The 23944-nt window shown below is 35.4% G+C and overlaps 1 pseudogene across 1 annotated transcript; it reads left to right on the plus strand.

Annotated features, from left to right (window-relative positions):
* The first annotated feature begins 13974 nt into the window (after positions 1–13974).
* LOC143627696 (beta-glucosidase 40-like) lies at positions 13975–23452 on the plus strand (annotated as a pseudogene). The gene is made up of 12 exons (XR_013152633.1): positions 13975–14311; positions 15737–15803; positions 16096–16154; positions 16259–16334; positions 20410–20481; positions 20757–20844; positions 20943–21180; positions 21354–21637; positions 21821–21852; positions 21918–22020; positions 22840–22948; positions 23278–23452. The product of XR_013152633.1 is annotated as a beta-glucosidase 40-like (transcript).
* The last annotated feature ends 492 nt before the right edge of the window (positions 23453–23944 follow it).

Here is a 23944-nt window from a genome sequence, read left to right on the forward strand (position 1 = left end):
CAAAATATCGTGAGTATTCACCGAAAATACACTCTCAGTCCTCGGTCTTTAAAAATGTTAACATTTTTAAACCCGAAAAACATTTTCCCACCGAATCCAAACACTTGTTTAATTTTTATAATTTTCTTTTGTCGGTCCGTTACTGTTAAACTTTGCACTAACGATCTCTTAAACATAAGCATAAAATAAAAATAAAAATAAAATACAAAATAAAATTAAAAATTAAAACTTAAAATATTTAAATGTACAAGTACTTAAAAATTTTAGAAAAATAAAAACAAAAACAAAATAAGCAAAAACTTTATATGAAGATAATATTAAATTAATTTATATAGTTCTTTTCATTATATAATTTACAAAGAGCGATCTTGACGTGGAATCATATTGGTTTGCAAAGCCCTAGATCACGTCTCCATTTTGAATTTATTGTGACACAAGTTCATCATTGACTGTAGATATTGTCCATCTTTTTAACTTGACAAGTGTTTTGATGTCAAAGTGATACATTTGAAGTTCAATTAGGCACGGTGCTTATGTGGTCCCCACTTAATCAGACATGTTACTGATTCCATCATATCTCGGGTTTACTTTGTGTTAGCATATCACCTTAACTTGACTTAAACCTTTCTTATTTGATCACAGTATTCTTATTAACATACTTGACTCAATGTACACTGTACACATGACACTTTGTGCTTTGCACACTTGACTCGATCTAGAAAGATTAAAATAAAGTGGAAGTTCAGGCCATAACAATCAGGTCGGATAATACCATATTATCGCGCAGAGAAAGTCTAAGGCTTGAACAAAAGAAAGAAAATAAAACAAAGCAGAAGACTCAGGGCCTTAACAATCAGATGACTAAAAACGTAGAAAGTCCAAGGCTCGAGTCGAAAATAAATGAAGAAATAAAGCAGAAGTTAAAATTCCTAGGACTGACTCTTCTTCTGAATCTTTTTCTTTTGTTTCTCTGACTCCTTTTCTTTTCTATTTCTTTCTTTTCTTGACGTTTTACTTGACTCAATGAAAATTTAAAATTGACACTGACTTTCATAAGACCGCTGTGATCAGGTAAAGAGAGGCTTGGGTATGACATGTGTAATTACATTTCATCCTTCATTGATATGACTTAAATGGAATCATGCAACCGCTTCTTAAACGTGTAGCCACTAGCAATGGCTGAAATTTAAGTTTATATCGCCCAACACTTGCTTGTTTGTCAAGCCTATCTACACATCAATGAATGACTTTGTAGCCTTTTGTTCTATTGACTTGCTAGGATCAATACATTCCAATGTACTATCACTTTCCATATGGTCAGATCAAGTTCTTAATTGAAAATTTTATATTTAGCCGACTCCCTCTAAAAAGGAGCTCATTCTAAACGGGACAACACTTTTAAAGTTTTCTTAAGTTTTTCTTAAATAGGAGTAAAGATGAAATTAATATTATATATAAAATTTAAAATCTTTTTGTTAAGTCAAATGACTTGATTTTTGTTTTACTAAAAGTAAATGTAAAATCTTTTTGGTGAGTTAAAGTTAACTCATTTTCTCCCTCTAAAATTGTGACATATTTGAAAAATATTTACCATTTTAAAACTTAAAAGATAAAATTTTACTCAAAGGAGATCATGCCCGATGACTCAACAAGAAACAAAAATCGAGCATCACAAAAAGCTTTGGTACAGAGATCTGCAAAGTTATAGTCAGTATGGACCCTTTTTATGTCGACAAGCTTACGATCATAACAATCACGAATAAAGTGTATTCTGATGTCAATGTGCTTAGTCTTTGAGTGCTGGACCAGGTTTTTAACAATAGCAACGGCCGCCTCATTATCACATTTGATCGTGGATCCAAAGAAATTCAAACCGTAATCCAGCAGCTGATGCTGGATCCATATCACTTGAGAGCAACAGCTGGATGCGGCGATGTACTCGGCTTCTGCTGTGGAGGTGGACACGGTGACCTATTTCTTGCACTTGCCACGAGATCAACCGGTCTCCCAGGAATTGACATCCACCCGATGTAGATTTTCTGTCCAAGTTGCATCCCCCATAATCACTGTCGGTGTAAGCATGAAGTTCCAAGGGTGACTCCTTTGGATACCAAAGACCCAAACGCGCTCTACCCTTCAAGTATCTAAAAATACGCTTGACAGCCGTCATGTGGGATTCTCTTGGGTCAGACTGATATCTGGCACACTAACAAACAGGGAACGTGATGTCCGGTCTGCTTGCAGTGAGATACATCAGGGAACCGATCATTGACCTATAAAGGTGTTGATCGACTGGTTTTCCCGATGGATCAGGAGCGAGAATAGGTCGCGTAGCGATTGGAGTCATGAAAGATGTTGAGTCCTTGAAACCAAATTTCTAAACAATGTCGTGAACGTACTTCTCCTGGTGTATTAAAGTCTCGTCCTTCTTTTGCTCAATTTGTAAGCCCAGGAAGAAAGTCATCTCCCCTAAGGAACTCATTTCAAATCGCTGTTGCATAACCTCAGAGAACTCCTTACACAGATTCTCATTCGTGGACTCGAAAATGATGTCATCAACATGAACTTGTACCAGAATCAGATCACCCTTGACCTTCTTGACAAAGAGAGTTTGATCAAGGATTCTTCTCTTGTATCCATTCTTCACTAAATGATCAGCTAGGGTGGCATACCATGCACGAGGTGCTTGGTGAAGACCATAAAGTGCTTTGTCAAGGCGGTAAACATGATCAGGGTGACTTGGATCTTCGAAACCTGGCGGTTGACTAACGTAGATCTCTTCCTTTACTTTCCCGTACAAGAAAGCAGTCTTCACATCCATTTGATACACTTTGAAGTTCATGTTCGAGGCATATGTCAGAAATATGCGAATTGCTTCTAGTCTGGCTACCGGTGCATAGACTTCATCGTAATCAAGACCTTCACGTTGCCAAAAACCTTGCACAACAAGCTGGGCTTTGTTTCTAATGATCACCCCCTTGTCATCTTTCTTATTTCGGAACACCCATTTCGTTCCAATCGGTTTCTTATTTTCTGGTTTCTTCACTAGCCTCCAAACATTCAGCTTCTTGAACTGCAACAGCTCTTCTTGCATGGCTTCAACCCAGGAGTTCTCTTTCAGTGCAACCTTGTAGTCCTTGGGTTCTACCTGTGAAATAAAACAAGCAAAAAGACATCTATTAATGTTACCGGAAGTACTGCGTGTTTGGATGCTAGCGGACGGATCTCCAATGATGTTCTCAGCCGGATGTCGACGATGAATTGGTAGCTGTGGAATCTGGTCGACATGCTCGACTGGTGTGGCCTCAAGCTGGATAGTCAGGCTCTCTATGGGATGAGAAACAGTGATTGCAAGGACAGAAACATTTGGTTGAGGAATCACTTCACCTTCCTCTTGATCGACCAAGTGTTCTGGTGCAGTGGGACCTTCCCATAGGTTGTCATAAAATGGGACAACGGCTGGAACAAAGGTATTGTTGGTGTTATCAGAAGCATCATTCGGACTTGGTTCAACCTGCACATTTGATGCATTGACCTTCATTGCAGGTCCTTGATTGTCTTCTTCTGAGGGAGGTGTGGGGACAGATTCTACCACACTTGGTTCTGCAGAAGGTGGCTCTGCTTGATCGACTTGAACATTTTGATTGTTCTCGGCTGACACATATGAATCAGAATCTGAATCAGTCATATCTTCAACAACTAGCATTTCAATGGTGTCGGCAGAGGGCTGCTCATCATTAACCGAGGCTAGTTGATTAGCCATGGGTTGTACATTAAGTATGGGTGCAGCAGCTGCTATGTCAACATGTCCGAGATCTCTCAATACAGCATGCATCAGGATAGACTAATTGTCAGCAGGTTGAACCGGTGGAGAAACAACAGGGGAAACCATTGGTACAGCGGGGGTCATGTACATTCCACGAAATTGCTTGAACAAACTTTCATAATCAAACATCCAGTCCGGACCATTGTGTGCATCAGTAGGGTTCAATTCTTGCCAATCAATGTTGAACGACTCCAAGATTACCCTAGTTTTCTTGTTGTAGACCCGATAAGCACATTTGTCAGCAGCATAACCAACAAAATAGCACTCATCCGCCTTTTTAGCAAACTTGGAGGTTGTTCCAGCATTTGTTTGGAGTATGGTACAGGGACATCCAAAAGTTTTGAAGAAATTTACCCTTGGCTTCGTTCCATAGAAGACTTCATACGGAGTCTTGTTCAATCTTTTGTTCAGAAGCACACGATTCTGGGTAAAGCAAGCAGCATTGATGGCTTCACCCCATAAAATCAATGGTAGTTTTGAATATGAGAGCATTGTTCTAGCGGCTTCAACTAACGTACGGTTTCTTCTTTCAGCCACCCCATTTTGTTCGGGAGTGTAAGGTGCGCTGAGTTGATGAACAGTTCCCTTGTTGTGACAGAATTCATTCACCACCTTGTTGCAAAACTCTGTGCCGTTGTCACTTCTGATACACTTCACCTTCTTGTCAGTTTGATTCTCAACCAACACGATAAACCTGAGTAGAAACTGTGATGTCTCGTCCTTGTGCCCTAACAGAAATGTCCAACTGAATCACGAAAAGTCATCAGTAATAACTAGACAATAGGCTTTTCGACCTATTGCCAGTAGTTGAATGGGACCGAAAAGATCTATATGTAATAGTTGAAGTATGTAACAGTTGAAGAGTGGAATTTATGGAATTGACGGTCTTGGGTCTGTGAGGGAGTTTATGCTGTTTGCATTTAGAGAAAGATAAACATTTTTCAGCACAATGGAAAGACTTTACAGGTAATCCCCTCACATAGTCACCTTTAACCAACTTATTCAAGTTCTTAAAGTTTACATGACCCAAACGTCGATGCCATAAGGATGAATCGTTCTCCGAGGCCTTGGACATCAAACAAGAAGCGGAACGCATGGAATAATTGTTTCTTATGTCCAGAATGTATGCATTGTTGTGCCTCGGAGTACGCAACATGATCCACTCTTCAGGGACCTTAAAACCTGGTTTTAGAATGAGACATTCATTTTCTGTAAATAGGGTTGAGAATTTCTTATCGCAGATTTGAGAAACACTGAGCAGGTTGTGATTGAGCTGTTCCACCAGATTGACCTCATCAAATGTCAAGGTACCATTCGAGACCTTCCCTTGTTTGGGTATTTCTCCTCCAATGTCACCGGTAAAGGAAACATGTCCACCGTCGAATGGTTTGATGTCAAAAAAGAGGGACTCGTCTCCTGTCATGTGTTGGGTGCAGCCACTGTCCAAGTACCAGATGCTGTTGACAGGTCGTCCTGGCTGACCCTACACACACGAACAACCAGTTAGTGGAGGGTTTCCCGAGACGTACTTGTCTCGGGAAAATTAAACACAAAATCACCAAGTTTAATTTTATGATTACTGAAAATGTAATCTTTTGGTGAGTCAGAATCTGAAGAGCAATCCCTCGAGGAACTTGAATTATGATTTCCTCGGTTTTGAAACGATTTTCTTGATTGCCTTCGTTTTGGTTTAGGCTTAACCACAAAATCTTCTTGATTAGCCTTTGAGAAAACCTTTGAAGGGTTCTTGGGCTTTTCAGCTTCAGATCCCTTAGCTAACCTTTTCCTTTCTCTTTGGGTTAGCCAGAAAGGTTTCTTGGGTTTTTTAGTTCTTTTGGGTCTTAAATCTGTCTCACTGGCTGAAGTGTAAGTGTGGTTAGGCATTTTCTTATTTTGAGCAGGAAACCTAGAAAATGTCTGACCAAACTTACTGTTTAGATCTTTTTGTTGCTTATGCCAGTTTTTGCAATGTCTTGCAAGATGAAACGGATTCCCACAAACAAAACAACATTTTCTTTGGTTGCATTTATAGATATCTTGGTCACTGAGATATGTGTGATAGGATGATGTAGTTGGGTTAACATTTCTATAACTTGTATCTGTTTTATAATGATGAACATTTGAAAATTTTGAAGCAAAATAGTTTGAAGGTCTAGGTTTATGTTGAGAATAATAATAGTTACAATCAATCTGATCATAATATTGAGCACTATTGTTTAAATTTGTATATTGGGAAAATTAGGTTTTCTTCGATGGCACGTATTTACAGGAGGTGCTTGGTTTTTCATTTTCAAATATGGATTTCTCTTTTACTAAGTTCTCAACATTTTGATCAGTTGAAGAGCAACTCTGACTAGTCTGTTCATTAACCCTGACTTCAATGGTTTCATCAAAAACAGTTTCACATTCTGAATCAGAAGAAGAACATTCACTTTCATTACAAATATTTGTACAACAGTCATCACCAGATGTTTCACAAAACACAGCTTTTGATCCTAACATTAAGCTTCCTAACATTGATTCACACACTTTATTACAGACAGGATTGTTAATCGTTTTTGTTAGACCCACACGGGATTCAAAACGGGGTTCTAACTCTCCCTTTGGTTTACAACCCTGGTTAACCTTCCCACAATCAGCACTTACATCACCTGCTTCACAAGACACGTTGACGTTAGACTTATCAGATGATGAAATTTGAGCTTTTGATGGAGAGGCAGCAGGAACAAATTTCACTGGTTTTGGTACCTTACCAATACCATAAGTCATCTCTTCATCAGGAGAAGTATTATAGCTAAAATGGGGTAGGCAAGTGTAATTGTCATTCATTGGTGGAGGCACCGCTGAATAATCATAACCTAGTCCCGATTTAACTTTAGTACTTCTCTGAGCTCCAATAAGATCATCTAATTGTTCAGATGATGCTTCAAATCTTTCAACTTGTTTTTCTTTTTCTCGTTTATCAGAAATATCAAGTTTCAACTTTTCAATCTCATATTTTAAATTATTAATTATGTTCTTGTAATAGATGATATTGTGCTCTTCTTGAAAGATTTTAAGTTTAAGATTTGCAACATCATCGTAATGAGTTTTAATTTTTTCAACATAGATCTTGTCAGCCTTTACATATTCAGCATTTAGTTGACGAAGTTTTGCATGTTCTTTCAAAACTTCGTCCTGAAGAAATCTATAATATGTAACATTATTCACGCAAGCTTGAGAGCAAAGATTTTTATTTACCTCATCAGAGGGTGACGCATCAGATCTAGCAGCAGTGGATGAGGATGCTTCATCATTTGTCGTGAATGCCATGCCTGCCATGTTTAGAGGATTCTGCAGCTCTTGGAATTGATCATCCCAATCCATACCAGTTTGGACCTCCGATTGAGATACAAGGGCCTTTGAGTTTGTACTTGTATTGCCTTGTGTGGATGATTCCCAACTCTTTGAGCTGAGCTGCTTGGCTTCTGCACTTCATGCCTCTTTCCAGCAACTTTGCTGTTTTCTTCCTCTGTCACCTCGGTCACACGAATATCATTTGCTGGCTTTGAGGGATTCGTGCATTCTCGTGAAAAGTGACCCATCTCACCACAGTTGTAGCATCGTAGCTTCGACTTGTCAAACCCAATCCTTTTCCTGTCAGAGTCATTGAAGCTATCCTTCCCATACGTCTTCATGAAGTTTGTGGCTCTTTGCACAACCATTGCCATTTAGTACTTGATATCCAGATTTTCAAGATCATTTTGATTGATGTCTCTCAAATCCCCAGCCTCAAACTGTGGTGGCAATAGATTTCCCTACAATAATTTTTCATGACATGACAGAAAGGCATGAACTATTGAGACATTCGAATCATTCAGCAATGGAAGAGCTTCACAGTAACTTGAAGGTTTGCTTGGTTGAGGTTTCGAAAATGAGGAAATCCCTTGAGCTTTTAATGCTTGGGCAACCGCACTGTCGACTGCCTTTTGAAATGAACTTGTACTTGAAGAGTCTGATTGATTGCTGGTTGAGATGAAAGCAATTGGTTGTAAAGGCACACTTGGGGAGTACTTAGGAGTGGTCACAGGATACACATTCTGTTGAGTCTTGCTAATAAAAGCAGTTGGCATTGAGGAAGCAGTACTCACTCCAGCTTGATTCAGAGAACTTAGATGATTATTCATTCTCATTTGTTCATCCATTTCAAATGATTTGATAGTAGAAATCAAATTACTGTCATGGCATTCAGATTGGTTGTTCTCTTGATCGTGATTGTGTTTGTACTCCAACTGTAGGGCAACGAATTCCTCAACTTGTGATTGACCTCATAGTTGGTTATGTTGACACTGGCAACTCTGACTCTAACCATCAGCTTCTCAAATCTCTTTACCAAATCCAACACAGCTTCACCTTGTCGATGGTTGAACATATTGAACTCTTCCTTCAATAGGGCCTTCTTGTTTTCTCTAATTTCAGCATTGCCTTCAATATTTTCAACAAGTGCTTCCCACAAACCCTTAGCACTTGTGTGTTCACGAAGAGTCTCAGTGATCTCATTTGAAATACAGACAGTTAAAATGAGAAAGGCTTTCTTGTTTTTTGCTAATAAATCTCTGTCTGCTTGATCATAGTTTTCAACAGTCTTAAGTTGTTCCCCAGCATCAGTGCGAGTCACAGGAATATGAGGATCTTGTTCAAAGCATCTCATTAGGTCAGTTTCAGTCAATGAGATGTAGTTCATGAACCTCCATTTGAAGTCGGCAAAGTTGTCCTCTAAGGTCATAAACTTAGGAGGCTTCTGAGGGGTTCCCACTTGGTTTTCCAACAACAAATAACCCTTTAACAACTCAGAATTGGTGCTCGTCATGGTCTCAGCAGTCTCAAACACTTAACAAACCTTAAGAAACCTTAAATTTCAGACAGTCAACTTTTTCGCACAAAATAGCTTTCAAGCGAAGCGAAAAAGATGTTTCAAGAGAAGCGAAAAAGTGAATAGTAAAGCGAAGCAAAAAAGGTTCCAAGCGAAGCGAAAAAGCGAACAGTAACGCGAAGCGAAAAATTGGGCAAGCGAAGCGAAAAAGTGAACAGTAACGCAAAGCGAAAAAGTTCCAAGCGAAGCGAAAAAATGCGAACAGTGATGCGAAGCGAAAGAGATTCTATGCGAAGCAAAAAAGGTTTAAGCGAAGCGAAAAAAATTTTAGCTTCCTGGAGTAATCTTTCTCGGGATCTGTTCCACCTAACTTGTCAGTACAAGGTCAAAGGTTGGTACACTGATTTTGATGCCATGAGTAGCGAAATTCTTAACTTGTTAATTTTAACACTTTTCAACAACCCGTAACACCAAAACTTATCACTTTTAAGCCTAAAACTTTTTAGATCTAGGACTTGAACACTTATTATCTTCACCGGGAACACTTTCTAGGACATTTTATGAATTTGAAGCCGAATACTTTTGTAGTTTTCTTGTTTTTGTTGTTTTTGTGATTTTTCTTGTCAAGAACACTTGTTTTCTTTTTCTTAAGATCAAAACCCAAGGTTGTGATCCAAAACCCTCAACTAGTGAGCCGAAGCTCTGATACCAATTGTAGGTCCTCTAGATGGATCTCAAGACTTGACTCGGATCAATCCGTGTTGTTGGTTAGCAGAAATCACCAACGACACTCGGATCTCGGATCTTAGTTTTTGTTTGGTTTATTTGCTAGAAAGGAGGAAGAAGATGGAGAGAGAAAGTTTATTTCCCAAAAGTGTTTCTTGAATGAGAAAAAGTTAGAGTTGGAGAAATGGGTTAAGTGACTCTTTATATAGGGTCTCAATTTCTCCAAAGTTTACATAATAAACCTACAAAATAAACGTACCAAGTACGTAATACACCGACTAAAAACAAACTAAAACGACATATACAATCCTAAAAACAATATATAATATTGGCCCTATAGAAAGTATTTTTCAATATGTTATATAAAAAAATTGTCTTTTGATTCAAGATGATCATACATTAAGAAAGTGGTATAAATGCAAGGGTTATTGTTTCACTCATCTATTCTTAAATTCAAAAAAAAAAAAAGAAAGAAAAAAAAGAAAGTGAACAAACTTTCTAATGTACGCGTGATATGCATATGTAGCTTGTGATTCTAATGGAGTTTGCCAAATAATGTTTGAAGCTCAATTCAAACTCATTTATTAAATAAACTTTAATTTTTATTCTAGATTTTTTTTTTAATGGCAACTTTCATTAAACACAAAATGAACCAGCTAACAAGCAACTAGCAAGAAACGAGTCACGAGACAAACAACACAAAAGCAACAACTCAAAATTATACACCGGACTCCAACCATTTTCTTCACTCTACCTCTAACTTTCTTGACCGAGCCTTCAACCAAAGAAAACCAAGAGATTTAATCAATCTTTTTATTCTAGATCTTTCCGGAATGAATTGATAACAAAAGAAGCAATATAAGGTGTGAAAACGATATAAAAGATATCACAAGAAGGAAAAGGAAAGACAACAACCCAAAGAAAGGTTTATTCTAATAAAACTATAAAAGAAAATTGCTATTCCGACATATAAAAAGAAAAAGAAAAAGAAAAAGAAAATCATTTGATACGCATTTGCACTAGGAAAATTGGAAATAAATAATCTCAACTTTTGTGTATTGGCCAATAATATCTCTAACTTTAAAAATTACTACCAACGGTCCCAACTTTCAACTATTTTTGTCTCAATGGTCATCCGTTAAAAAACACTTAACGTCGTTATATTTTTTCCCAAGTTTCAAACTGATGTTTTAGGGCTTTTGATCGGAAGAATGGTACGATTCGACCGATGCAAAACTTATCTCGAAACTGTGATTCAAATGACTTGATTTTTGTTAATTGGAAATTTAAACACCCGAATTGAAACATTGTTTCGTCGCTTGGATAACAGTTTCAAGATAAGTTTTACATTAGTCAAATCGTATCGTTTTTCTGATCAAAAGCACTAAAACATCGGTTTAAAACTTGGGAAAGAACATAACGGTGTTAAGTTTTTTTTAACAGATGACCATTGAGACAAAAATAGTTGAAAGTTGGGACCGCTGGTAATGATTTTTAAAGTTGAAATTATTATCGACCAATACACAAAAATTAGATTATTTATTTCCAATTCACCTTTGCACTAATATTTTGCAAAATATATATTTTTGTATTAGTGATTATTTTTGCGGAACTTCCCATTGTAATGCTATTTGTTAAATTGTATTTTTTTTTTCTGAAAATAAAAAGTTATTTTCCTTGGCCTTTTTGTGTGGCAAATGGTCTTTATATCTTACAAGTTACAACTTACAAGTATATTATTTATGTTTGGTTATTTTCATATAAACAATACAAAATAACAATCTTTTTTTAGTAGGAAACATCTTAAAACACAACTAATGTTGCAAGTTGTAACATATGGCACTATGACAATGGTACGAATCAATACCTTTCGGTTTCTATTACGGGATCATTCTCACAGCGTGTTGGTGCATTTGGAAGACTAGAAACGAAGTCATCTTTTCAAATAAGACGGTTTGCTTCGTTAAAACTGTGGAAGATATTAAATCGTTAGGATTTCTTTGGATAAAAAATCGTTCGTCTTTCAAAAATTTGTTGTGAAAAGTTGGTGTAATTTTATGTTGTAATCTTGTTTTCTTTTGTTCAGTTTCTAGCTTCTTGCTAGTTGTTTTAATGAAATTTGTCGTTCCAAAAAAAAAAAAAAAAACCAAAGCAAAACCAAAAAAACAATCAATACCTTTTATTTTACTCACTAGAAGATGAGGTCATTTGTAATTTTGTATCATTCTTGTCTCATCCAAAGACATTGCATTTGAAATGCATTGATGCATAGTATACGAGACAACATTTTTTATGGACACAGATCTTAGACTTAGTGTTAAATGATATGAAGTTTACCTAAAGTCTTTAGGCTAAAGATATTGATGAATTAGTTCATGTATAGTTTATACATCAAGTCCTCATCTTTGATTTCTTTATGATTAGTACTTATATATTTGAACATTTCTAAAGCTTTTGACAAATTACCTAGTTATTAATTTGTAGAAATCATAACACATATATAGCTCTATTATATTCATTCCAAAATGCAATCCAACAACTTTTTTGGATTGTTTTCAATCGTCTATGAAACTAATTACTATAAAAACATATCTGTATTATATATATCATGTTGTCTAATTGAATATACAACTTTGATTGCACACATAATATAGTGTATTTGTTTAAAAAAATTAAATACTTCTTAATAGTATAAAATAAAAAGGAAGCCGCTAAACAAACACTTTGTATACAACCTTTGGTATGCAATGGGTACATACTTATATACAAATATACAATAAAGTATTCAAGAACCGTGCATCCAATATACTATATCTATAAGTCATACAATTATCAAAAGGCCAATATGTTTGATATATATGATGAGAGTATGGCATGATGAGAATTAGGGCTGAACACGGTTCGGTTCGGTTCGGTTCAGTTATTAGGTGAAACCCAAATCGAAACCAATGTATTCGGTTATTTGAATATGCAAACCGTCCTTTTTTGGTTTTCCGGTTTTCGCTTAATTTCGGTTTCTAGTCGGTTATTTTTCGTTTTTTTTTCAATTATGTGTTGACATTGCAAAAAAAATTAAAAAATAAAAATGCATATTTTAAGCTTGTATAAGAACGTGTTAGAGTACCACAATCCACATATATATTGAATTCAAAAAACAAAAAAATAGGCACGTGTTACGTGAAACTATACGAATACAAAGTTGCTAAATAGAGTTTAAAAATTAAAAGTATTAAAAGTTTAGTCCCGATCTTCATTCATCATCTTATTTATTTATCTTAAAATTTTAGTACATTCCTCATCATCTTGATAATTGTTATCATCAATCGGTTCGGTTCGGTTTTGTTCGGTTTTTTAAAAATGGATAACCGAATCGAAACCGAAATTTCAGTTTTTCAAAAAAAAACAAAAAATTAGCCGTCGGTTAATGCTTCGGTTCGGTTTTTTCGGTTAACTCGGTTTCGATTCGGTTAATTCGGTTTTCTGCTCACCCCTAATGAGAATCATATATTATTATTACTACTACTACTACTACTACTACTACTACTACTAGCTTTTATTTCCCGTATTACGGTGTTGTTTTACATTATTTGTTTATAACATTTATATATTGTTTTGGATTTTAATTTTATTTATTGTAAAAAAGTTAATAATATACTTAGAATTTGATGATGAAAGAATTTCACAAATAAATAAGATATTAAAACCCGGTTTAAAAGCTATCTGGGATTTGTGAGACTCATGACCCGCTTATTTTTTTACTATAAAATTGTTTCTTAATTATAAATGATATTTTTCTTTAAATCGGATACTAATTTTTAATATATCCCTATTTTATAAGATTTTCATAACAAATATTTTGTGAGATTATTTTTTAATTTAATGAGATGTTATAACCCATTTAAGGGCTATATGGGTTTGGTGGACCCATACCCGTAAATTCGGGTCATATGCATGAGAAACTTCCATTTACAAATAAAACAATCTGATGCCTTGAAGCTTTTAAAGGTTTTGTTTATATTATTATTATTATTATTATTAGGGTAACTTCAAAGACTAGTAATCAACTTTCAAAAGTGTTCCAATTAGGTCACTCAATTTTAAAAAGTGTTCCAATCAAGTCACTCAACTTTCATGTTTGATTAAATTAAAGGTTTTAACATGTTTTTTTTAGCTATTTTCTTTCTTGTTTCACATAGGAAATCTTTTTATCTTTTTTTTTGTAGTTGACGCTGAGTGGCGATATGAATTTTATTTTTTATTTTTAAATTTTAATATAATTAATGTTTTTTTAATTTTTTTAAATTTAACTACATATATTGCAAATTCCGATCCCCATATCTTATCCTTCATTTCTTTCTTGACGCATAAAAAAATCGGTGAGACTTGATTTAAGATTTAGTGACCGAATTTGAGGAAAACATGTATCAACAAACTAATTAGAACACTTTTGAAAGTTGGTTATTATTATAAGAGATTTTTCATTATTATTATTATTATTTATAAAACTTTTCATTTCAAAAGAGTGTGAAAATAAGACTTCCAACATTCTAGCACCACTTCCACACCCCCACTCTCTATAGTTTGGCATAAAACTCGGTGGAAAATCCACAAACATATTCCCCGTTATTAACATTATTATTTTGTGCTAATCTTTAAATCCTTATTATCACCATTTCCTACTAACTCACTATATATATCTCCATAACCACCACCCTCACGCGCCACCGTCCACCACCCATTCTTTGAACACTGAAATGCTATTGAAGACAAAAATGGGTGTATTAATATTAATATTTTCAGCTTTGCTGATTTTACTTGTTCATCCATGTTTTGGTGATGATGTGATGATTACTAGAAAAAGCTTTCCAAATGGTTTTGTTTTTGGAACTGCCTCTTCTGCTTACCAGGTTTCTTGTTCTCCTTTTATTATCTTTTGAACGGCTAAAGTATTATTAAAACGAAACCTCGACTAAAACGAAACCTCGACTAGCAAGAAAATGGTCATAGTAATGAAACTACCCCAACCACAAATCTAAGAAAATAAAATGTTTGGAATTGAGTTTGAAAACAATATATTGACTTTTTTTAAAAGTCAATAAGTTAAAAAATGTTTGATAAATACAAAACCGTTTTCAAAAAGCACTCAAAATGCTTCTTAAAAAAACTTATAAGTCAATAAGTTGTTTTCAAACCCAATCCCAAACATGTGGTTCAATTATTATTATTATTTAAAGGGTTATTTAATTTTGGAATGTCTTTAACTGAATTTTTGAAATTGGATAGATATATTTATATTAAAATAGAAATGATAAAGTATGACATGATGACGTATTGAACTATCGATGCAGCGGTTATCCAATACGATGAACATGATCCATACGTTTCTGTTGTTTTTATTATTGTTATTATTTTTGTTTTAATTTTTACATAACAGCCTAATTGAAACTTGAAACGTTAAGCCTAGCTAGTTGAAACCGTTGAGACATTTACATTGGAAAAAATAAGAGAGTGAACTCCCATTGTTTGTTCAAATACACTATTTAAGTCCAATAACTTTAAATTTGTGATTTTCGTCCATGCGGTTTCATTTAACTTGTAATTAAACCCGACCCAGTAACCCCGTTAAGTCTGATCGTTAAACATATTAACAGGCGCTTCACGTGAGGGGCAGTTTTGTCTTTTTTATTTCTCAAATACAACAAAGCCCCTCATGCGAGATGGTTTGTGTCTTTGTGAATTAAAGTTGGGGTTTATCAGGGGCGAAAAAGGACAAAACTGCCCCTTACGTGAGGGGCACGTCGATGGGTTTAACGACCAGGCTTAACGGGGTTAGTATGGGCGGTTTAATTGCAAGTAAAATGAAACCATAAGGACGAAAATCGCAAATTTAAAACTACTGGACTAAAATAGCAGATTTGGACAAACCAAATGGACTAAAACCGCAGTTTACTAAAAAAATAAAAAAACTAGTTTGTATTATATCTTAGTGTGCCAATGCCCGTCGTATATTAATGTATCATTTAAATGGTTTGTCAAGTAACAAATATGGTCCACTTTTTAAAGAAAATAATGTGGATACACATACATACATACATAAAGAAAAGTTTATATAACTATGTTGAAAACTTGAGACGGGTTCAATTAGATTTAAAATATTTATATAGTACATAAAATTTAAATATTATATTGTCATGCTGGTTGTATTAGAGGAATAAAAGAAATATGTGTATGAGATGTTCCAAAGTTAAATTCTGTTATATTTCAAATCTTATAATAACAAGTGACAGTGATTTTTTTTTCTTTTAATTTCGGTTTTCTGTTATCACTTGCAGTATGAAGGAGCAGTGAAGGAAGATGGAAGGGGTCCTTCTATTTGGGACAAATTTGCTCATTCATTTGGTAAAAAGAAACAAAAATTAATGCGACTCTATTAAGAATAAGATCGCGTAACGAGTATAAGATTTCCTACATTTAACTCTCATATGCATAGAAAATGTCTTGGATCGAAAGGGTTTTCGACTTTTAGGCGTGTTTGGGATTGCTTATAATAACTTATCATTGCATTTAAAAAATGGACTAGCAAATTTAAACGTTAAGCAATCCCAAACATCATTTTATACAAGTCACGCTAAGCATCCCGAGTTTTGACCTTCAAAAATGAAATTAAAATTTTGACCTTGTAATTTGGCAGGTAAGGTAGCTGATTTTAGTAACGCTGATGTTGCAGTTGATCAATACCACTTGTATGAGGCAAGTAATCTTTTTGCTCTTGTAAATGCTATCTATTTGGTTTTTATTAATATTTGTAAAAAAAAGGTTTATTTATTTAAATTATTTTGATGGTTCACATGTAGGATGACATAAAGTTGATGAAGGATATGGGCATGGATGCTTATAGGTTTTCAATCTCATGGCCAAGAATATTCCCAAGTAAGGAATTTTCAACTTTTTATATCAAAGATTACTTTTATATAATAAAAATTTCCCAAGTAAGGAACTTAATCAACAAGATTGAATATTAAATCATGGGAATGATATAGTGTAGTTTTGCATGTGAGACACACGAAATAATTTCACGTATCTACTTTATCTTCACGTATCATCGTAAATGTCTTGAAATGTACAAGCTTGGTCCACCTTTTAAGAAAATAAAGTAGTTACAAGACAAAAATATTGTGTACATTAGAGTGCACAAACCGGTTTTTTTAAAAAAACCGGTTCGGTTATTAACCGGACCGGTTTTTTTTGGCCCGGAAAAAAACCGGTTCGGTTAATAACCGGACCGGTTAATAACCGGTTTTTTTCTGTCAAAACCCTAACCGGTCTAACCGGTTAGGACCGGTTTAGAAACCGGTTAGAACCGGTTAATAAACCGGTTTTTTTATTAACCGGTTTTTTTTATTAACCGGTTTTTTTTATCAACCGGTTTTTTTTTTTTTTTTTTTTTTTTAATTTCGCGGTTTCAAATACGAATATTTGTTTTTTATATTTTGTACTTAATGAAGACCATTATTTTTTCACAGTATAAACAAACCGGTAACTACAAGGCAAACCGGTAACTACAAGGCAAAACGGACTGACCGAAGCCATTCTTTGCTTTCGTTGTTAGGGTTCTTTGCTTGGAAGATGAGTATGAGTGTGTGTTGGTGAATGTGTTTTCAACAAACCAAAGATTAAAAACACATAACTTTCATTTATAGTTTTTACATTAAAAATACAAACATTAAATCGTTATCGCATATTCGTAACTCAAAAATACAAACATTAAATCATTAACACTGAAGAAATCTCTGCCAAGAACTGTTGTTCATGATTTAACTCAAAAATACAAACATTAAATCGTGAACTAGCAGATGCTCCTGTTGTTCCCAATCGCAGTTTGTTCATGATTTGCCTCCATGTTTGCTGTTTCTTTAACTAAATTAGAAAAATCCAAATCAACAAGTAAATAAGAGCACATATTAGGAAAAAGAATGCTTAGACACGATTACATGAACAACTTGCTGTTTCTTACTCATGATTTGCCTCCATGTTTGCTGTTTCTTTAACTAATTTTCTTCGCTACCCGATCCCGAGCTATTTCTTAGGTAATCGTCGTACGCGGCTTCTTCATCGGTCATTGGTTGAGTGTGTCATTCATTGACCTCGTCTTCATACAAGCCCGCTTAATACTCCATTTCCCCCTCGAGTGAGCGTTGATGTTGTGCCCTATCTAAAGAGTCCAAGTAATCCTTGTAGCAAATCGACATCTCTATAGCTGGTGCAGTGAGTCGAGTCCTCCTGATCGATATAACCCTGCCAGAAACAGAAAAAGCAGACTCCGAAGCTACCGTGGAAGCTTGGACCGTTAGTAAATCTTTGGCCATGGCGGCGAGGATCGGAAACTCATCCTCCTTACCTCTCTACCAAGCCAGCAAATCAAAACTTCTAAATTCATCCGGAGTCATGTGTTTCACAAAGTTGGTACCACCATACCTTCCAAGTTCACTGCTTGGGGTGTTTACCCTTTGACGTTTACCGGCGTCTTCCCAAATCATGTAGTACATCCCCATTTCAAGGTCGGTTTGGGATTGGGATTGGGCAACAGCTCTTAACGAGTCATGAATTTGGGAAGACGACCCGTATTTTGTAAGGTAGACATCATACATGTTTGACAAGGTGGTGTTAAAAGCATTATTTAAAGTTTGGCTATAATAGGGGTTTTGATCGTCGTTTAACCCAAGCTCATCACAAATTTTTTCTATTAAAGCTTCAACACCACCAACATTGATGCAAGGTTTAACGCAGCAGCACATGTCAAAACAGCGGGTAGTTGTTGAAAATATTTTCTAAATTTTTCTTTCATTTTTACACCCATATCAAAATAAGGTGCACCTCTACAATCAAGTTCACTCAACTTTGTGCACATGACAGCAATTTTTGGTAAAGCAATGGGGCTTGTTGGATAGTAAACCCCGGATAAACTAGTTGTGCAAGATTTAAAAATTTGAAGGACCTCCGTAATAATCTCAATCAATAACCAGTTTCTAGGATCATATGGTGCACATTTACCCCTACTTGACAAAATTTGATGAAACGCAATTAATGATTCTTTTTGTTGGATGGCTTTCTCAAACATATTACAAGTCGAGTTCCATCTTGTTGGACAATCCCAATTTGGCCCCAACCATTGACAATTAGCTTCTACACAAAATTTTTTGTATCTTGAAAATGTTTTATTGTTGCTAAAAACATCTCGTAACATTCTTTTAAAACTGTTTCTTTGCGTTTCGATCACGTTTAACCCATCTTGCACGGCCAAGTTGATAATATGTGCAATGCATCGGCTATGAAAAAACGCTCAATCACAAATAGGTTTATACTTTAATTTTAAATGGCCAACCGCGGCCGTATTGTTGGACGCGTTATCAAACGAAATTGAAAAGATTTTATCTTCAATTTTGTATTGTCGAATGACTTTATCCAAGATTTGAAAAATATTTCTACCCGTGTGCGGGTAATCAAACAATTGAAACGCAACGGTTCGTTTCATCATTTGCCACGACTCGGGGTCAACCCAATGAGCCGTCACACAAATGTATGAGTCGGGCGAACCATGAGGTACCGACCAAACATCCGTTGTTAAGTTTACACCAGTTTGTAAGTTTGAAAAGTATGAAATTAGTTCGGATTTAGCGTTTTTCCATGCTTTAAGACAATCTCTTATAAGGGTCGAACGACTTACGTGTTGGTAGCGTGGTTGAACATAGTTTTGCATCATCTCCGTGAATTGAGGGTTGTCGAAGTGGTTGAAAGGAAGTGTTTGTTGAATCACAAAGTTTGAAAACTGTTGACGTACCGCTTCAACGTCGTACGTAAACACCCCTCCTTGATTCGTCATATCCGGCTGCGAACTACTTCCCGCTTCGTCCTTCAAGGCCTTGCAAAAGCGCTGTTGTATATGCGCTTTTAAAGTGAAGTTTGCATATTTGGCATAGAACTTCAAACAGTGCTTGCATCGAGCTTTTTGGCGACCGTTAGACAGTTCGCATAGGTCGAAATGTTGCCACACATCTTGGTTTCGTTTCGTGGGGATGATCCGAACGACCGTTATGTCTGTGTTCGAGGCACCCATGTTGACGGATGAAGCAGCACTTTGGGAGGCCATGATAATAAGAGCGTATAATCGAGTATGAAATAAACGAGTACGAGTATGAAATAAACGACTACGAAATAAGAGCGTATGGAGTGGTAATGTGGTATAATTGGGTGTGAGATAACAAAATAATCGCGTATGAAATAAACGTTTAGAGCTAGTAGAGTTGTATAATCGAGTGTGAGCTAACCTACCCAACCTAAACTATATATAGTTGTTTGTGGGGGTAAAATGTTAAAAAAAACGGCTAGAAATCAAGAAAAAACGGGCAAAAAAGGACCCAAACGGTCATATGGCCGTTTTATAACGGTCAAAAACCGGTTAACCTAAAAACCGGTTAACCGGTTTTTAGGTTAACCGGTTTTTGACCGTTAACCGGTTAACCGGTTTTTAGGTTAACCGGTTTTTTAATAACCGGTTTTTAAATTTAACCGGTTTTTTTACTAACAGGTTCAATAACCGGTTTTTGTCCACGAATGAGTAACCGAAGTACTAACCGGCGGTTCAATAACCGGTCTAACCGGATTTTTAATAACCGGTTTTTCTATTAACCGGTTTTCGGTTAAACCGACCAAACCGGTTCTATAACCGGTTTTTTTGAACACCTCTGCATCAGAGAAAGGATAAAAAGTTGGTTAGTTTATAATAAGAAGCAAACATAAACTAGATAAATAAAATAATTTCACGTATTTTTTAACTATTAAGATAAAAAGATTGTCTAATACAGACATGAACGTATAATTACCCCTAAAAATATTATTTTTATAACTCCTTAAATTTAATCATTTGTATATTTGTTACCCTAAACTTAATATTGTGTTTTTTAAGTTAATTAATTTTCATGGTTCTTCATTGTTTTTTTTATCACAGATGGAAGTGGTCAAATCAACCAAGCTGGAATTGATCATTACAACGCTCTTATTAATTCTTTATTAGCCAATGGTACATTTATATTTTAACTAATAGCACTTATATTTAGATGATAAAATAACCTAATTATAATTGAAAATTTGAATCAAAATAATCAAAACATCATTAAAGTTCAATATTTTTTTTTTAACTAAAGTCGATTGATAATAAAAATCTAGAAACCAAAACATAAATAGATTTGGTTTTAACCCGTAATCAAACTAACTACTCATGTTCAGTTATGTTACTATTTTCTTATTAGACGTTTAAAAATACAAAATTGCACGTTCTTTAAAATTAAACCATAGGGATCGAACCGTATGTGACCATCTACCACTGGGACCTTCCTCAAGCACTGCAAGACCGATACAATGGATGGCTCGACACTCGAATCATGTAAATATTATTTTTTCCTTTTAGAATTTTCTTTTTTGAACAAAAATTTAAAACTTTTTTTCACTTGTGATGTTATTTTGCACGTTATTATAACACAGAAATGATTTTGCAACATATTCCGAGACATGTTTCCAGAAATTTGGTGATCGGGTGAAGAACTGGATGACATTTAACGAACCTCATACTTTAACCGTACAAGGTTATGATGTTGGGATTCAAGCACCGGGCCGTTGCTCTATACTTCTTCGATTGTTTTGTCGGGAACCTTACATTGTTGGTCATAATGTACTTCTTGCACACGCAGCCGCCTTTGACATCTACAAAAGAAAATACAAGGTAAATATTAGAGCATATATAATTAGTACTTATTGCTATACTAATATCCTTTGTTATTGTTATCACTGTGCTTTTATAAATAGTTGATCAATAATACACAATCTGCTTATTTAAAACTTCTCAACACCTTTTAATAACATTAAAAGTTTAAAACATATCATTTTGTTGTTAAGGCAAAACAAAATGGACGCGTGGGGATCGCGTTTGATGTTATCTGGTACGTGTCTGGTACAAACAAAACCGAGGATATTGAGGCGACACAAAGAGCACAAGATTTTCAGTTGGGTTGGTTTCTCGACCCTGTAATATTTGGAGACTACCCGAGCTCAATGAGGACAAGAGTTGGAGCCCGGTTACCAAAATCAGTACACGACATGGTACGCATGGCACAACTCAACTAGCATCATAGGCGTTTTGCTCAATGATTCTGTTGCGGATTCTGGTTCCATTACCCTCCGTATGTCATTAAAATATCCATTTTGGTTAATCTGCATGACCCAGACTTTTTAAATTGTATATTGTTGAGTTGTATACAACTCAACAATATACATGTTACCATTTAAAAAGTCTGACGTCTGTATTGATGCAAGTAACAAATTGTCTAGGAATATGAAATTTTTTTTGTGTGTGTTTTTTCCAGCTTGGAAGAACGGGAAAGCAATTGGCTACAGGGTACGCGATCTTTTACCTGGTACGAAAAATTGTTACATATACTTACTTTTTTTTTTATATTGCAGGCAAATTCAATATGGTTATACATAGTACCAAATGGGTTTAGAAGCTTATTAAATTATGTCAAGAACAGATATGGGAATCCTCTAGTGATTGTCACTGAAAACGGTAATTTTTCACTATGAGATCTTGTGCCTTGTAACATGGACTGTTAACGGTTCGGTTTTAACTGCCTTTAGTACAAATAAAGAGTAAAACAGTTGCATAGCCCAAAATCGTAGGATCGTTCTTCCCCGGTTTGTAGTATACCGATAAACCAAACTGTTCATTACGGTTTCAGAACTCCTAAACCGAATGACTAAATTTTTTAAAGACAGAACTGCGGTTTTTGTCCTCGTGGTTTGACCAAATCTGCGGTTTTAGTCCAATAGTTTTGTTTTCACTTGCTATTAAACCCGGCTTACCTAACCCCGTTAACTCTAATCGTTAAACCAATCAGCATGCCCCTCACGTGCGGGGCAATTTTTTTCTCCCCAAATAAAACCCGACACTAATTCCCAAATCCCGTTTTCATCTTCGTCGTTCTTTCATAGTCTTCCACAAACCTTAAACGAATAAACGAGGATTATGATTCATCTCTGGTGGCTTCGATCATGACACTTCTGGCGGTGGCTTCGAACAATCGACGATTATTATGATTCATCCCTTGAGAAAATTGCCCCTTACATTAGGGGCATGCTGATGGGTTTAACAACCAGAGTTAGCGGGATTAGTTGGGTCAGGTTTAATTGTAGGTGAAAACAAAACTACTGGAGGAAAGTTACAGATTTGAAACTATTGGACTAAAACTGCAGATTTGGTTAAACCACAAGGATGAAAACCACAGTTCTCTCTTTTTTAAAATAACCGACCGTGGAACCAAACTTGTTACCACCATTTATGGAGAGTACAATGCACCATGTTACTTGTATGCTTTTGTTCCAACAGGTATGGATGACTCAAACAGCATATTTATCTCACTCAAGAAAGCACTAAAAGATGAAAAAAGAGTCAAATACTATAATGACTATCTCACAAACTTGCTTGCTGCTATAAAGTAAGTCCATTTAGATCTCTTGCTTTAAGAGCATGTTTGGGATTGAGTTTGAAAAATGCTTATCAGTTTATTGGTTTTTTCCAAAAAGCTAATAAATTAAAATGTGTTTGGCAATCACAAAAATATTTTTTATTTTAGGCTTTTTGAAACGGTTAAAAAGCAGTTTTCCAAAAGCCCCAAATACGGGCTTTTCAAAATGGCTTTTTGTAAAGCCAATAAGCCAATAAGCATTTTTCAAACTCAATCCCAAACATGCTCTAAAACTAATTTAAATGTTTGTACAATCCAATGATCAATGCGTTTAAGTTCCGGTTTGATGGTCTTTGCAGAGAGGATGGGTGCAATGTGAAGGGCTATTTTGCATGGTCTTTGCTAGATAACTGGGAATGGGCTGCGGGTTATAGCTCACGATTCGGGCTGTATTTTGTCGATTATAATGATAAGCTCAAAAGATATGCAAAGGACTCGGCTATATGGTTCAAAAGTTTCTTGACCATGGGTTAGAAGATTGCTTAGATCATTGTTAGTCTTGTGTTCATAGTTTACATTATGAACACGCGACTAGAAACTGAGAAGGATGCTTTGTAATTCTTTATATTGGATTTGCTTGTATAACATATATACATGTTCATAGGTCATATCTGGATCACGGGTTAGAAGATCACTCGAGATCATTGGCAGTCACGCGCTCATAGTTTACATTATGAACTGGCGATCAAAAACCATGAAGGATGCTCCTAATTATTTATTTTGGATTTGTTTGAGTAGCATATATACATTGTTCATATGTCATATCTTGACCACAGGTTAGATGTTCGCTCGAGATCATTGTCGGTCACGTGTTCATAGTTTTCATATACTAACACGCGACCACAAACTAAAAGATGTGCCTCTAATTACTATTTTGGATTTGTTTGTATACCATATACATCAAGTATTTGAATACACAACAGGAAAATGATGAAATGAGCCCATTATATTAGTTATACAAGGAAA

Source organism: Bidens hawaiensis, unplaced genomic scaffold, assembly GCF_021521415.1.
Source record: "Bidens hawaiensis isolate Kalapana, Puna unplaced genomic scaffold, B.hawaiensis_p1.1 tig00004706_1, whole genome shotgun sequence".
In the NCBI taxonomy this organism is placed as follows: Eukaryota; Viridiplantae; Streptophyta; class Magnoliopsida; order Asterales; family Asteraceae; genus Bidens; species Bidens hawaiensis.